The sequence below is a fragment of the Miscanthus floridulus genome, chromosome 7 (assembly GCF_019320115.1).
Source record: "Miscanthus floridulus cultivar M001 chromosome 7, ASM1932011v1, whole genome shotgun sequence".
NCBI lineage: Eukaryota > Viridiplantae > Streptophyta > Magnoliopsida > Poales > Poaceae > Miscanthus > Miscanthus floridulus.
Window position 1 is genome coordinate 73572808 of NC_089586.1, and position 11542 is coordinate 73584349.

General features: G+C 39.4%; 2 non-coding genes across 2 annotated transcripts; both read right to left on the reverse strand.

Moving 5' to 3' along the window:
- Positions 1–6879: 6879 nt before the first annotated feature.
- LOC136468131 (small nucleolar RNA R71) lies at positions 6880–6988 on the reverse strand. Its single transcript, XR_010761672.1, has one exon. It is a non-coding gene; the product is annotated as a small nucleolar RNA R71 (small nucleolar RNA).
- An 897-nt stretch (positions 6989–7885) lies between these two features.
- LOC136468133 (small nucleolar RNA R71) lies at positions 7886–7992 on the reverse strand. Its single transcript, XR_010761674.1, has one exon. It is a non-coding gene; the product is annotated as a small nucleolar RNA R71 (small nucleolar RNA).
- Positions 7993–11542: the final 3550 nt, after the last annotated feature.

Below are 11542 nucleotides of genomic sequence, written 5' to 3' on the forward strand. Positions count from 1 at the left end.
TATGTTTGGTCACTCCACAGTCCTTGGTGAGGTGTGCCACTTCTTGTTTGAGTTGCCCATTCTCCATTGCAATCACTTGTGAACATGTTTCTACAATCACATTCTTATAACAAACTTGGTCGCATAGAGGTGAATCTAGTTTAAATAAATCATTGCAAGAAGTGAAGGCATCCTTTTTTGTTGTTTCAAAAATTGATTTATCATTTTTACACTACTACACTCGCACCTTTTATAGCCACAACATAACCCCCATCACAACTGCATTTCAGCCTCAGTAGTAAGCTATCGGTATTGATGGTCATAGCCCTCACTGTCGCTATCTGAGACTATCTACAATGTACACTCACACAGGCGTATTAGCTTATGATCCGTCCGTGATAAGGTTCTTACTTTCGTTGCCTTGGAGCATGAACCAGCTATGTGGGTATACACTAATACCACCGCATGGCTTATAATCCATCCGTGATTAGATCCTTATTCTGTTGCATTGGAGCATGACCCGCCTGTGTCGAGGCAAACATCACCGTCGCTTCAGCATATGAACCGTGTAGTCATAGGGCATGGTCACTATCACGTTGCAGTATGATTTGCCTATGATGATCCTTTAGTCGGTGTCAGAATACTAAATGATTTGGTGGTGATACACTATTGACCCCTGTTGCATAAGACGAATAGCGGCGGTGATGGCATCCGATTTTCATAATGTATTTACTAATTCAGCCGGGCCTTAATAACTTATTGAATGCACACCATATAGATTTAATCATTACACATCATTCATCATGTCCAAAACAAAGAGTACTTGTTATAATAACAATGCTCGACACTAACATAACAACTATGTCAACTGATGAATTAGCACAAGCGGTACATAGATAGCATAATAAAGGTTCTGCTCCCTATAGACTTACATAACTAAAATGAGATAGATGTGCTCCGCTCCTTCAGATTGACACTCCTTGATCAGCTTGGCGGCCAATGCAGCATGTAATCCCTCTTCTTCCTCCTATAGCCATTGCAGGAAAATTATTAAAAGCACTAACACTCCAAAACCTACATAATGCAAAGCTTTACTGCTCTGAACAAAATTGGACTATATATATAGACTCAAAACAACTCCCTAGCTGAACAGAGACATGTTCTAACAACAAAATATAGCATATGCACCTTCACTGCTCTGCTAATGACTCCATAAACAAGGGAACATAAGGTAGATAGTGAGGTCCGTTCAAATAAACACTCCAGGTACTTCTAGGATAGTGGACCACCCAAACAGGGAGGACATGAACTTTTCTGCGGCTCATGTCATATACCATCAGTGTTCTGTCCTCCCCAACAAGGAAAATCAAATTCCATTCTACGTGAACTACAATTACTCTATAGTCCACATTGGCAGCCTTAGAGCCGAGTCGAATATTATTCAGTCCAAATAGCTGCAATGTGTTCACCGTATGCTTCAATGTCCATTTACTAGTACCACAGTCTTCAAGAACCTAGATTAAAAGGTCAGACCTATAAAAATATCAACAATACATACACACAATTGACCTGATCTCCATGGATGGACATTACAGGACCTAGTGGCCTAAGAATTTTTCTCCATGGCTTTCCCTCCATATCAATAGCAACTATCTGGGACACCTCCAGCATGTGCATAAACCATTAAGAAACACAGTTCCTAAAAATTTGCATACTAGAATATCCTCTCCCCATTCATATTTTTTACACATCCATGCTCCAGTTTTGGATGAGTAGATGCTAACAACTAACACCCCAGATGACTTTACCCATAGTTCTACCACATGGAAGTGCGAGGAGGTTGTGGGATTGAACCCCTAGCGAGCTAAACTATAACAAAGGTTGCTATGTGGCAGTACCACTAATTTGCTAGTCACAGGATTACAGACAAAATAGTGAAGCCCAATGCACCAGCAGAGGAAGAGGCCTCTACAGCAATCTGAGATGACTAAATCCTTAATGGGGAAGGGAAGGAAGAAAAAGTAGGGGTATTCACCGGTGAAGCTAGTGAATTGGCATTTGTCTTTCTAGTTGCCATACATGAATCCGGCAACAAACTAGAGCAGCTCCTTACGGTACTTCAATTTGGAGATGAGGTGGTACTAGGAGCGACACACACACTTGCAGCTTCACAAGGTGTGGGTGGTGAGGTGGTGTAGGATAAGGACCAAGACTTCATCTGTCAGGATGTCTACTTTGTTCCTCTTGTTGGTGGCCTTCTCCTCCATCTTGAGTAGGATGTGGTGGAGCAGAGCCAGCGATAGAAGCGGTGCCACCATCGCCTGAATCAGAGTAGGAGCACCTATGGGGATGTGCTTTTGAGCTCCTTAATGATCAGATGGAAGCTTGATTCATAGTTAGTTGAGATAAAAGGGGAATAAAAAGGCAAGAAAGTAACAAGGATAAGGGAAGTGCGAGAAAGCATTACCCTTGCTTTTGGATCTTGCAGTAGTGAGCTTGAGCGGCCATGGCGGTGATGAGTACTAGCCTAGTCACTGGTTGATCTGTGCGGGCATGCCGGTGAGGCATACCGGCACAGAGCACTAGCTTGTCGGTGGTGAGTGTTGGCTTGCATGCCGATGAGTAGGTGAGGAATAGCAGCACTTGACAAGGAGACAGACATGTTGGCTGGGTGGGTAGCGGTCTTTGTAAGCTAGCTACAAAGTAGGACTTGTGGGAACAGACAGTTCCACCAAAATTTCTAAAAACATGCAGGAGTCCCACGCTAGCTTGCAAATTTGATGATATCGGTGGTGTTTACACCAAAATTTGGGAAGAAGAACGTGAAAACTCAAAGCTTCCAGGATTGTGTCATCAAGGAATCGATTAGATATGAATTGGTATCAACTGATTTAGATGCGATGTTAGAATTGGCTATTTTATAGATGACGTCAGCAGACGGCGTCAATGGGCTATGCTTGAATGGTGCCAAGAAGATGTGTCAGACTCTACAAATAAGAAAAATTAGGGTCCAAGTTATTATTAAGTTACGAAGTTTTCTTTTATTCCAAGAATTGTAATGAGTCGTATTTGAGTAGGATTCATATTTAGGTTCCAGGTATAAATATTAGATCCTGGTTATTGTACAAAAAACAAATACTCAATCAATACAATCTTTCTGGCTTTCGCCATCGCATTAGGAGTAGGAGTATTGTAGATCTCAATGAGTTCTTCAGCAAATAGTGCTGCATTGACTGATCGACCTCCAACTTGCTTATGAGTACCATCATGACTTGTATTGTGCTTGTAATGCTGCATTGGCTGATTGATCTTTATGAGCCATAATATAAGTTAGTTATCGATCTATATCATAGTTTGTAAGGCTGCATCAGCTGATTGATCTCTTGAGAATCATAATATAGATTAAAGTTATCGATCTTGTGTTAAATAACTTGTTGTTTAATACAATATCACCCGTTATCGAATCTGCTAAGTTTAGTAAGATTTTTCTTGTTGTTTTTGGTTAATTCACCAGGATTGAGATGGGGATAGATCGGCATCATATCATCTTAACTGGTCGTCCTTTGATCTGGTCACGCTTTAAATCTTATAATTGATGGCTTCATTCCGCTAGATCGGCTGTTTTATCTCTATTCCAATCAAACATAGTATGCATCCAAAGACATGTTTCAATCTTGAATAAACTCACTATTTAATGAGATCTAATCTAATGACACTACCATAGTTGCATCAATCCTGTCGGACCTCACTAGTAAGACTTTAGATTAGAAATTATTGATTAGTGGTCTTGTTCATGATCAAGATATGTACTTTGTTTGTTTGCTATGGTTGCATCGGCTATTTTAGCCAATTTGCCTATACTCTCACGCATATAGTATGTTTTCATGAATCTATCAACATATAGATGGTTTTATAGATTCTTTTGCTTTAGTTTGTTATCATTATCATAGCTACATCGATCCGATCGAACCTCACTATTGATGATAATAGATTAGATTCAAACTATTTGTAGATTCATTTATATTAGACAGTCGATTTGTTCGCATGTTATACTCTTTTCATCAAACTTATTGGCTTGATGCTTTATATCAATCATGTTCCATTTAGCCGATGATGCTTTCTGATGTTCCATGAGCATCAGTTATTTTGATTCATATCATTATCATTTAATAATAGCCGATAATCCTTGATTTAAAGATCTTCATTTCATGGATACGCTGGATATCGACTATTTAGTCGATAGCCTTATTGAATTCGCTATCTAGCCATACATTTGGAACTGTCTAGTGCAACACCGATATGTTCCACTTTAAATTACTGATAATATTTTCTCTCCTTGTCAATTGTAGGTCAAATTGACTGGCACGTTGTTGGGTTTTTAGAATCGGCTGGTTCTGTGTTGAAGCCAAGTAGATCTCTGGTCTCATTCCCCTAAATCATTTGACTTGTTGTGTATTGATCACATCCCCACATTTTTGTGTAAACAGGCGGTGAATGCTATCGATGGTGGTGATTGGGTATTAAAGAAGATGGTACGTAGCAGCTAATGATGGGTGTGTCATACAGAAATGGAATGTTGGAAAGGAATACAATATTATGAACATTAGTTTTGCAGGCTACAACAAGATGTTAGCACCTAAAGGCGAATAAAGGAGGTGGTACAATTTTTTCAACGACGCTTATATGCAATAGTGACAGAATAAAGGTAATGATCTCTACAATAACAATGGACGCAATAACAAAGCCCTAGCATCTCAGTGAGGTAACAGCGTTCAAAGTCAACAAAAGACATTCTTTTTTTATTAACTCTGTTACACTTTTTATTCACTAGGCGTATTGTTGACGGTAGTTACCATCCATCATAAACTATCAATAAAACATGTATAAGGGCATAAATATGATCACCAACATAGACTTAGGGGTTTAAACTAACAATTTCCATGAGTTTTGGTGAATCTGTATTTTCTGTAGGAGTTATTTAGAAAACCATCAAGGAGGACCAAGGCATCAGTTAAAATTATGCTTATCTACAGCAAAAATTACTCTAGAAGGATTCAGAGGACACCAGAAGTCATGCCACCAAAGCAGATTTGTAGAGGATGACAGGTTGGGCTGGCCGGCCCCACCTATAGGCCGTCCGGCCCCCTAGTCCCACCTATTAGCCCTCGTTGTTATGTTGGTTCTCCACCGCCTTAAGGATTGCATCTACGCCATTTATTCAAATCGGTTTGATTCGAGGGCTTAGGATTAACACTCTGGCCTATATAACTAGCCCCTGCCCCCTCCAGAGCATGCTGCCATAAGTCAAGCTCAGACCAAAAATTAGGGTTTCTAGAGAGAAGAGAATAGAGCTCCAATTCTTCAAGTTTCTAGTATAGGCTAGCTAGCAAGGTTCAAGTATAGTGTGGGTTATTGCTCAGAATTCTGGATCTACTGTCTGGAGACTGGTATAGCCATTATATCTCTTTATTTATGATTTTGCGCTACTTCAATATTATGTTGCTATTTATTATGTTCCAAGTTTGCTCTAGCTATATACTTGATATAGTTGTGATTGATAATGAGTTTATGCATATGTTCGCAAAGCGCTTAGCCCAAGACGCGCGTGGGTTAAGTGGTTGACATTATATAAGCATGGTGCTTAGATATGGTTTACATGCGGATGCATTCTGCACTCTGGGTGATGTGGTAGATCGTGGATGTGACACTCTCATTGTGTCCTTTGTAGTCCAGTCCCCGTTTGTAGAGCAAGTAGAACACGGTTGCGAAGGGAGACAAACTCTATTCTTGATCTTCCTTAGTAATGTTCCTTATGCATAGATCCAAAGTTAATTATGCTATATATGAGAGTGTATATACTTGGGTGTACAAAAGACTTAGTAAATAAGGAAATAAGGAATGACTTATGAATCTTTTGCTCTTACCGAATCTCCTGCCTAGCCATACTACATTTTATGAGTCTCTATTTCTATCTCTAGAATTATTATCAATGCTTCATACTTATTATTTATTTATCAATTGACTTACCCCTACCATAGCATGAGAGTGGTTTTATTATAAGTATATGCTTTTGTCAATATCTCTCTGCCAACAATACCATAGCTCCTCCATATGGATAAAATATAAATAGTGATACTTGGTATACTCCCGGGTGAAATGCTATAATGGTATATTATCTGTGCACTTGGGGATACTTTACTTTAACATATATAATTTTCTCTGAGTTTACAAGTGTCATTAATAATTACCAACCATTCTGGCATCATGCTAGGGATGACAACTTAGTAAAGAGTGATGCTAAGAAATGTCAACAAGCATTTCTGGCGCCGTTGCTGGGGAGGGGCACATGGCTATAGAGAATTGATCAAATAAATACTTATTGATAAAACCATAATAACTTTGCTTTAGCAGGCTTACCCTTATTTGTCGTTGTTCATATTCTATACAGGGTATTGCAGAATTGGTTGTGATTCACCAACAACTTCCAATCAGAATCAACCTAATCAAGAGGAAGCTCAACGCCAGTTTTTTGAGCTATGGCTGACAAAACTTGACGTGAGTTCTCTGCTCCGAGCACCGAGAACATTTGCACTGGACCAACACTTAAAACCAACAACCTTGAGTTCGAGGTCAAGCCAAGCCTCTTCAACATGGTGCAAGCTACCCCATTCGGTGGAAAGGCACATGAAGATGCTAGTGCTCACCTTTAGAATTTTCTAGAGATAAGTAGCACGGTCGTCATCAAGGACGTTGCTGAAGACATCATACTACTTTGCTTGTTTCCATTCTCATTAGTGGGACGGGTGAAGCAGAGGTTCTACACCAACAAAGATCACATCAACACTTGGGCAAAGTGTTCAAAGGCCTTCCTAGAAAAGTTCTTCCCTATAGGCAAGACCAATGCCTTAAGAGGAAAGATTTCCAATTTCCAACAGCAGAAGGGAGAAACCATTCTAGAAGCATGGGAACATTTTCAAGAATACATTTTAGATTGTCCCCATCATGGCATTGAAGATTGGTTGCTCATGCAAGGATTTTACCATGGATTAACTCAGAAAGCTTGTGAACAACTAGATGCAATTGTTGGAGGATCATTTATGGCACTCACCCTTGGAAAAGCTAAAACTCTTATGAAAAAGATAGCATCTAATCAAGGCTAGTCTCAATGCAATATTCAATCATGCAATAAGAGCGAAGAAGTACCAGAAGAGGTGTGTGCACTGTCAACCAAGATGGACGTCTTGTTGAATTGGCTGGAACAGCGAGCCAATTACAAGATAGATCATAAGACCATTCAAGATGCATTTAATGCTCAAAACACCTATGGAGAATATTTGGGGGTTGAATTCACTGAATATTAGGAGGATGCAAATATCATCATCAACAATTTTGCTCCACAACAATAGAGACAAGGGTGGAATCAACAACAATGGTCGACTTACCAAGGTAAGTACCCAGGTAATTGCTATAATACTCCTAAGCAGCCATCCTTCAGAGACTTGATCTTAGAACAAGTTTGGATTAATGAGAATATTTCTGAGAAGCTTGCTTTTAATGATAATTCCTAGAAATATAAATACTAAAATGGATAGTTTTTCTTCCGCCATAAAAGACCAACTTAGCTATAATAAAAAGATAGAATCACAACTAGCCCAGTTGGCTGCTGCTCTACCTTTTGCCACTAACCTTGAGAAGGTAAACGCTATAACCACAAGAGGTGGCAAGTCTACTCGTGATCCACCATATCCGACAAGGATAGGTAAGACACCAGTGGTAGTGCAGGAAGAGGAGAAGAGAACCAATGAAGTTGAAGTAGTGGTTCTACACCAACAAAGACAACATCAATACATGGGCAAAGTGTTTGAAGGCCTTCCTAGAAAAGTTCTTTCCAGTGGGCAAGACCAATGCCTTAAGAGGAAAGATTTCCAACTTCCAACAGTAGAAGGGAGAGACCATTTTAGAAGCATGGGAATGTTTCCAAGAATATATTTCAGATTGTCCTCACCATAGAATGGAAGATCGGTTGCTCATACAAAGTTTCTACCATGAATTAACTTAGAAAGCTCATGAACAACTCGATGCTACTACTGGAGGATCATTTATGTCACTTACCCTTAGAAAAGCTAAAACTCTTATGGAGAAGATAGCCTCTAATCAAGGCTAGTCATCATACAACATCCAATCATGCAATAAGAGTGAAGAAGTACTAGAAGAGGTGTGTGCATTGTCAACCAAAATGGACGTACTGTTGAATTGGCTCGAACAGCGAGCCAATTACAAGAGAGATCAACAGGCCATTCAAGATGCTTTTAATGCTCAAAACACATGTGGAGAATATTTGGGGATTGAATTCCCAGACTATCAAGAGGATGTAAACATCATTGGCAACAATTCAGGTTCACAACAATAGAGACAAGGATGGAATCAACAACAACGGTCAACTTACCAAGGTAAGTACCTAGGTAACAATTATAATTCTTTTAATTCCAAGCAACCATCCATAAGAGACTTAATCTTAGAACAAGCTAGGATTAATGAGAATATTTCTAAAAAGCTTGCTTTTAATGATAAGGTTCTAGAAAACATAAATACTAAAAATGGATAGTTTTTCTTCTGCCACAGAAGACCAACTTAGCTATAATAAAAAGATAGAATCTCAATTAGCCTAGTTGGCCGTTACTCTGCCTTTTGCTACTAATCTTGAAAAGGTCAACATTATAACCACAAGAGGTGGCAAGTCTACTCATGAATCGTTGTATCCGATAAGGACAGGTAAGACACAAGTGGTAATGCGGGAAGAGGAGAAGAGAAACGATGATGTTGAAGAAGTTGTACCTCAAGAGCGAGAATTACAACATGATTTTTATGACACTACGTTCCTACGGTTTCCATGCAGAAATCGAAAAGCCAAAATAGATGAGCAGTTTGGTAAGTTTGTAGAGGTAATTCAAAAATTATATATCAATATTCCTCTACTAGATGCCGTACAGGTTCCCACCTATGCGAAGTACCTCAGAGACATCCTCAACAACAAAAGACCACTGCCCAACACTAAAGCAATCAAGTTGATGGAGGAGTATAGTGCGGCCATCCTAAATACATCACCTATCAAGAAGAAAGATCTAGGGTGTCCCACTATCAATTGTTCGATCAGAAGCCAGAACATTAAGAATGCATTATGCGATCTTAGAGCAAGAGTTAGTGTCATGCCCAAGAAGATCTCGATAAGCTTAGCTACTCAACACTTACACCAACATCGATGTGTTTACAACTAGCTGACCAATCAGTCTGCTACCCTGCAGGAATCACCAAGAATATCCTGGTAAAAAATACAAAACTTCTTTGTTCCTGTGGATTTTATAGTACTTGATATGCAGGAGGACATGAAGACACCTCTCATACTTGGGAGACCCTTCCTGAGTACTACAAATGCGCACATTGATGTTGGAGCTAGAAAAATTTAATTCTATATCAATGGCAAGGAAGAGCGATTCACCTTCAAGCCAAGACTAGAACAATGCTCCAATTTGGAATGGTGTAAGAAGCAAGTATCAAGGTCTCCATCTCTAGGACCTACTAACACACCTAAAGAATAAACCTGAATGGAGAAGTCTGGTTCGGTGGACTTAAAATACCGAACCCTCACCGGAAGGTAACTCGGTAGTTATCTATAATCATTTTTTGCTTTATATTTTTCTTTAGCATATTTACTTTTTAACACCTGCATTAGAAATATAAAAAAATACTCATCATGTCATTATAAAAATTCAAGCCCCATGTGAATAATTTGTATGAAGCATAAAAAACCTGTGAGAAATATTTACCATGGAGGCATAAAAAATTAAAAATACCATCATTCATATTCTTATATTTCATAGCTTCGTAAAATATTTCTTATTGCATTTATATACATGTGTATATGGTAGAAATATGGCAGACACATGGGACCCACTTAACCACTACCCATCACCTCCATCTCCACTCAACCTCCATATCTCTACCATTTCCACTCTCCTACACCCTGCGCCGTCAAGGATCCACTTCCATCGAAAGGAGCACTCAACTCACTTAACCACGAAGCAAAGAAATATTAGGAGGAGGATGAGGCCATTTGGCCACCATGGGGGGCCAGTCAGCCCCACCACTAGGCTGGTTGGACTGCTGCTCTCCTGGCTATAAATAGCCACCCTCCTGGCTGCTTCACTCATCAATCTCCACTGCAAAACCAGCCCCAAGTTCAAAATTCTAGTTCTCAATTTTGTAGTTGAAAATTCTCTTGGTAGAAGTAGATTTGGAGTAAGAGAAAAGGGTGAGAAAGTTAAGAGAGTGTTGCTAAAATTTTGAGTAAGAGAGAGAGAGGTGCTGCTAAAATTTGAGCAAGAAAAAGAGGGTTTAAGAGTGGTAGTACTGTCTAAATCAAGAGAGAAAATTAAAAAGAATTAGGGTGGAAGTCATGCCAAAATATTGATTAGAAAAATTCTTTAGGCAATCTCAGACAACTAACCCTCTGGACGACTGACTTTTGGATGACTAACTGTTATCATTTTTATTCTCCTAATCCCGTTCCATGAGTTGTGCTACCTTTTGTCTATTTTGTAGGAAAATGAGCAAGATCATCGGAAAGCTCAAGCGTGCAGTGTCATTCTGCTCAACAAGAAGTTCGTCGTCCTAGGCAAGCACCGACATAGAGATCGATCCTCCATCTCTCGCTACCAGAGCATTGTCCCGTTTAGCCTCCATAGAGAGAAATGTTCCCATGCAAGAGAAGCAACTCAAGCTCCGGGATGGTACGAAGAAGGACATCTACAAGAAGCTAAAGACCTGGGGGTTTGTCCTCACCCCCACCTACGATCCAGCCCTACTCCAAGCCATAGGTATGAACATAGAATTTGAACTCATTTTTAAGGTTGTAGGATGGGAAGATGTTTGGGAAATTAATGAGCCAGGGTCTAAGCTTTTGACTGCTGAATTTTTATGCACCTTGAAACCCACTGATTCGGAAGTATTATTTAGACTTTTCGGAAAAGATTTTTCTATCCCATGGAAACAGTTTAGTGAACTTCTAGGATTTCATGCAGAATGTGTGATTGATGTGGACACTGCTATACAAGATTTGATAGAATGAAATTTTGGAGGGAAATATCTACAGAACTTACTTGCTATTGTCCCCGTACCAATGAAATTCATCACCCTACTTTGCGATTCATGCATAAATGGCTAGGTTTTTCTCTTTTTCCTAGGAATGACTTTTGCACTATTAGGAATGATGAACTTAAACTGCTCTATGCCATGGTCAAAAGAAGAAAGGTTTCACCAGTCTAGTTTATGATGAAACAATGGAAAGAAATTCCTAATCTTAATGGAGATGTTGGGTGAACTTCTTTGGTCACCTGCATAGCTAAAAATTTGGGTCTGTTGGAAAATGCTTCTGTTGCTTACATCGATAACATTCCTCGTTGCCTTATCGATTATGAATATTTTAACCAAGTACACATGTTAAAAGAGGGTAAAATGGGAAGCTTGTCATGATGTATATGGATTATACAAACAAAATCCCATTACT